Source organism: Moschus berezovskii, chromosome 1, assembly GCF_049115385.1.
Source record: "Moschus berezovskii isolate FMDL1 chromosome 1, NW_MosBer_1.0, whole genome shotgun sequence".
Lineage (NCBI taxonomy): Eukaryota > Metazoa > Chordata > Mammalia > Artiodactyla > Moschidae > Moschus > Moschus berezovskii.
The window spans coordinates 120200321-120206320 of NC_142460.1; positions in this window are offsets into that span (position 1 = coordinate 120200321).

A 6000-nucleotide genomic window follows, 5' to 3' on the forward strand; every position below is an offset into this window, starting at 1 on the left:
AATGCAAAAGTAGGAAGTCAAGAAACATCTGGAGTAACAGGCAAATTTGGCCTTGGAGCACGAAATTAAGCAGGGCAAAGGCTAATAGAGTTTTGCCAAGAGAACGGACTGGTCATAGCAAACACCCTCTTCCAACAACACAAGAGAAGACTCTACAGATGGACATCACCAGATGGTCAACACCGAAATCAGATTGATTATAATTTTTGCAGCCAAAGATGGAGAAGCTCTATACAGATAGCAAAAACAAGACCAGGGGCTGACTGTGGCTCAGATCATGAACTCCTTATTGCCAAATTCAGACTGAAATTGAAGAAAGTAGGGAAAAGCACTAGACCATTCAGATATGACCTAAATCAAATCCCTTATGATTATACAGTGGAAGTAAGAAATAGATTTAAGGGACTAGATCTGATAGAGTGCCTGATGAACTCTGGACGGAGGTTCGTGACATTGTACAGGAGACAGGGACCAAGACAATCCCCATGGAAAAGAAATGCAAAAAAGCAAAATGGCTGTCTGAGGAGGCCTTACAAATAGCTGTGAAAAGAAGAGAAGCGAAAAGCAAAGGAAAAAAGGAAAGATATAAGCATCTGCAGAGTTCCAAAGAATAGCAAGGAGAGATAAGAAAGCCTTCCTCAGCGATCAATGCAAAGAAATAGAGGAAAACAACAGAATAGGAAAAGCAAGAGATCTCTTCAAGAAAATTAGAGATTCCAAGGGAACATTTCATGCAAAGATGGGCTCAATAAAGGAGAGAAATGGTATGGACCTAACAGAAGCAGAAGATGCTAAGAAGAGTGGCAAGAATACACAGAAGAACTGTACAAAAAAGATCTTCACGACCAAGATAATCACGATGGCATGATCACTCACCTGGAGCCAGACATCTTGGAATGTGAAGTCAAGGGGGCCTTAGAGAGCAGCACTATGAACAAAGCTAGTGGAGGTGATGGAATTCCAATTGAGCTATTTCAAATCCTGAAAGATGATGCTGTGAAAGTGCTGCACTCAATATGCCAGCAAATTTGGAAAACTCAGCAGTGTTTTCCACAGGACTGGAAGAGGTCATTCTTCATTCCAATCCCAAAGAAAGGCAATGCCAAAGAATGCTCAAACTACTGCACAGTTGCACTCATCTCACACGGTAGTAAAGTCATGCTCAAAATTCTCCAAGCCAGGCTTCAGCAATATGTGAACCGTGAACTTCCAGATGTTCAAGCAGGTTTTAGAAAAGACAGAGGCACCAGCCAAATTGCCAACATCCGCTGGATCATGGAGAAAGCAAGAGGGTTCCAGAAAAACATATTTCTGCTTCATTGACTATGCCAAAGCTTTTGACTGTGTGGATCACAATAAACTGTGGAAAATTCTGAAAGAGATGGGAATACCAGACCACCTGACCTGCCTTTTGAGAAACCTGTATGCAGGTTAGGAAGCAACAGTTAGAACTAGACATGGAACAACGGACTGGTTCCAAATAGGAAAAGGAGTACATCAAGGTTGTATATTGTCACCCTGCTTATTTAACTTATATGCAGAGGAACATCATGAGGAACATCATGAGGAACGCTGGGCTGGAAGAAGCACAAGCTGGAATCAAGATTGCTGGGAGACATATCAATAACCTCAGATATGCAGATGACACCACCCTTATGGCAGAAAGTGAAGAGGAACTAAAAAGCCTCTTGATGAAAGTGAAAGAGGAGAGTGAAAAGGTTGGCTTGAAGCTCAATATTCAGAAAACAAAGACCATGGCATCTGGTCCCATCTCTTCATGGGAAATAGATGGGGAAACAGTGGAAGCAGTGTCAGGCTTTATTTTTTTGGGCTCCAAAATCACTGCAGATGCTGATTGCAGTCATGAAATTAAAAGACGCTTACTCCTTGGAAAGAAAATTATGACCAACCTAGATAGCGTATTAAAGAGCAGAGACATTACTTTGCCAACAAAGGTCCGTCTAGTCAAGGCTATGGTTTTTCCCGTGGTCATGTATGGATGTGAGAGTTGGACTGTGAAGAAAGCTGATCGCCGAAGAATTGATGCTTTTGAACTGTGGTGCTGGAGAAGACTCTTGAGAGTCCCTTGGACTGCAAGGAGATCCAACCAGTCCATTCTAGAGGAGATCAATCCTGGATGTTCATTGGAGGGACTGATGCTAAAGCTGAAACTGCAATACTTTTGCCACCTCATGCGACGAGTTGACTCACTGGAAAAGATTCTGATGCTGGGAAAGGTTGGGGGTGGGAGAAGGGGACGACAGAGAATGAGATGGCTGGATGGCATCACCGACTCTATGGACATGAGTTTGGGTGAACTCCGGGAGTTGGTGTTGGACAGGGAGGCCTGGTGTGCTGTGATTCATGGGGTCGCAAAGAGTCGGACACGACTGAGCAACTGAACCGAACTGAACTGAACCTTAATGCTTCATTGGCTTGCCGGCAAAGACTATTAGTGTTAGCCCCACCATCATTTTCTGGCTTAGAATAAAATAACATCCTTAAAGATTACTTACCTATGAGCTTAGTTTTAATTACTTATGATGAATTTCAAGTTGTAAAGGGGAATGTGAGAATTTAAAATTACTGAGAAACATGGGTTTTGTTTTGTCTTTAGAAAGAGAGTCTTCTTTTTTAAGGTTGGCTATAGTTTTTGATTTGAGGATGTCATGAGTTTTAATTTAGTTTGTCCTGGTTCTGTAGTCAAAAATTTTATATTGGCCTGGCTCAAGATGTAAGAGACAAACAGAAGATACCTGCACCCACACTCACACAAAGTGTAGAGAAAGAGTGGTTTTAAATTCAGGTGAGAATGAAATGACAAAAGGTAATTGCCGTTCCTTCCCCATTTATTCTTTTAAGGTAATAATGTGTGATGGAAATTAAAAACAGCAAAAATGTCCAAGACTTAGGCCAAGGTTCGCAATTTAAATCTCTGCAGTGCACCAGAGGAAACAAAAGGAATGAATCACATCAAGATTAAGAAAATAGACTGTGGATATAGTGGGGAAACTATCCCTTTTAAAGGGGAGGTGGCCTTGTGGGAATGGAGTCCCCAAATTGCAAATATTTCAGGGGGAGACAAAAAGGAGATATTTATGTGAAGACTGATTTTAAAATATTGATAGTTAATTTAAAATAAAATTTAAATATTGTTACTGAGAAATTGTGGGGTCCAGCTGCTCACTGCTCAAAAACTCATAAACAGTCAGGTTGGTGGAAAGGAAAATTTGCTTCATTTCATATGCTGGCAACTGGGGAGGAAGGCGGGAAAGGCAAATGTCTGTCCAAAGGTCAACTCCCGTTCTGGCAACCAGTGGGGCAAGAGGTTTTTTTTAAAGACAGAAGGAAGGGGCTACCTGCAAAAACAGAACAGTCAGCTCTGACAGTCATCTTCAAATGGACCATCGTTGGTCTGACCAGAGTAATCTTGGTTGTTTTAAGTATAGTTAATATCTTCAGTTCCAGGGTCCATTTGTTCACATTTCTTTGAAGCCATTTCTCAGAATTGTGGCAGCTCGTGTCATGGGTACAGTCTGGTCATCTTGTAGTTAACTTCTCCACCTGGTGTTTTGCTGTCTACAAGACAGCTCACAGGATATGGCTTAGAGTATTATTTATAGCCCTTGAGAAAGAACTAAAGGTCCTTGACTATGCTTAATGACTGCATTATTATTATTTGGTCTTTCTCTGTTTTGTTTCTGTATTTCTCACTTCTCTGATTAAACTTATTCTTTGACTAAAATTTTCCACAGACAAAAGGCAAGCAGAAGACATGGCGGGGGTGGGTGGTGGGGGCAAGGACCATAGGGTCCTGCTCCATTTCAGTATGGTTGTATAATAAAGAATTTGTTGTTGTTATTGTTAAGTTGCTAAGTTGTGTCAGCCTCTTTGCTATCCCAGAGACTGTAGCCTGCCAGGTTTCCTCTATCCAAATACTGGAGTGGGTTGCCATTCCCTTCTCTAGGAGATCTTCCCAACCCAGAGATGGAACCTGAGTCTCCTGCATTGGCAGGCAGATTCTTTACATCTGAGCCATTGGGAAAGCCCCAATAAAGAATTTGGATGGCTTTTATTCCTGAATCCTGAGAAGTAGCTCCTATATCCTTGTGATTTCCTAGGGGTGCCTTTCTTATTCATGGTGGGCCCCTCAGACCACACCTGAAAGTGTATGGGATGACCTAGGATGAAGGCTGGTTACACCAGCAATCCCAAACATGTCCTCATCAACCAGACCTCTCAAGAGAGTAGTGGGGTTAGAGACTGACCAATGACTCAAGCAGGCATGCTGACATAATGAAGTCCCAATAAATACTCTGGACATTTTGAAGCTTGGGCAAGGAAATCACTTTGGGGACCCTCCCAGACTTCACCATATACCTCTCTCTCTTTGACTGGTTTGGATTTGAATCTTTTTTCTGTATTAAAACTGAAGTTGTAAGTATAGCACTTTTCTGAGTTCTATGAGTCACTATGAATTATCTAACCTGAGGAGTAGTCAGCGGAATTGTAGCTAGCTGGTCAGAGTAAGGATGGCTTGGGGAACCCCTGTATCACCCTTGATATCTCTAAGGGCAGCCTTATGGAGAACTGTGCCCTTAACCTGTGAAGTCTGGCCTAACTTGGATGTTGGTGTCAGAAGTCATTGCAATGGGCCACTCAAAAACATTTTGAGGAAAAATCTGGCCCACTGTACCTACTAATCTGTGACCTTTGGCCTAGGTAAATTCAACAATACTGAAGGAGGAAACAGAAAAAGCTCTATCTTGAAAGTAGGACTCCATCTTGGGCCAGACTGTGGACTTTGAGCTACACGCCCAGTACCTATGGAAATGACAAACCAACTGGAAAACCAGACCCCCGGAAGGAAGAGCCCCAGGGCTTTCTGTTGCTGAAAGAATATCCTAATTATCTGTGTAACCAAATAGAATCATGCATTCTATTATGCTTATTGGGGTATGACTGCAGGCCTATTGATAATTGTCCACTGTTAACTACCTAGGCTTAAGGCGTGTGAATCACGGGTTAACTTTTTAGGTGGATTTGTGCCTGTACACTTAGGGTATATAAGGTTTTCACAAAAACTGGTCGGGGTCCTTGGCTAAGAGGAGACTCTGCCTTGTACCTACTTGTGTAATAAACTGCACTCCACTATCTGCATTATCCTTCTGAGTGAGTTTGTTGCCCGGAACGCGTGGCTACAACAATACCAGAAGTTAGGAATGATTTTCCCCGAAGTAGGCAGTTTGGGCCATCCCACCAGTTAAAAGCCTATGCAAGATAATTGTATTTGAGAGGAAGCTATGCTCATGGCAACTTTTGTAGGCCCCCGGAAATATCACTAAAGACAGAAGTTTCAAAATAAAACTTTAATAACATTGTGAAAATGAAATTAGAACTCCGTCCCCACTTTTAGGACCTAGGACACCGAGGACATTTGTTTCGTGAATCAGCCTGAGGGATAGGCCTGTCCTTCAGTGTCCATCTGTCAGATCCTGGTGGGGTGTGAGGAGGCTTCTACCATCCCTTGGTGAGGTTGAGGCCATTTCCTCCCATACCCTTTCTCCACCTTGGTTTAGATCTCCCTTCTTAGAAAGTCATCCAAGTGTGCAGTATTGAAACCGAGTAGAACCCTGTGGGGCTCCCAGGTACAACTGCTCTCTGGGTCGCCCTTTTTTAATTTGTAGGAAAAAGGCTTCATTCAGCCTCTGTGACCTTCCCTGAACTTCAAAGGGCTAATCAGGGAGGAGAGGGAATGCAGAAACAATGGAGGGGCAGTCAAGAAACAATAGTCTAGTCAGGAGGCAGAGTTCTGTAGCCATGGGGCAGGGTCCTAGAGGAATATTTCTAACAATATCTTTGAATTCTTCTGCAGAACCAAGTCCCCCACTCAGGTGGAGGGTGGAAACTTCAGGCTCACCGTAAGATGCCTGGAGTACTGCCCTGCTACCTCACCAACCAATCAGAAGAAAGTCACACACCTTCCAGCCCTCACCCCAA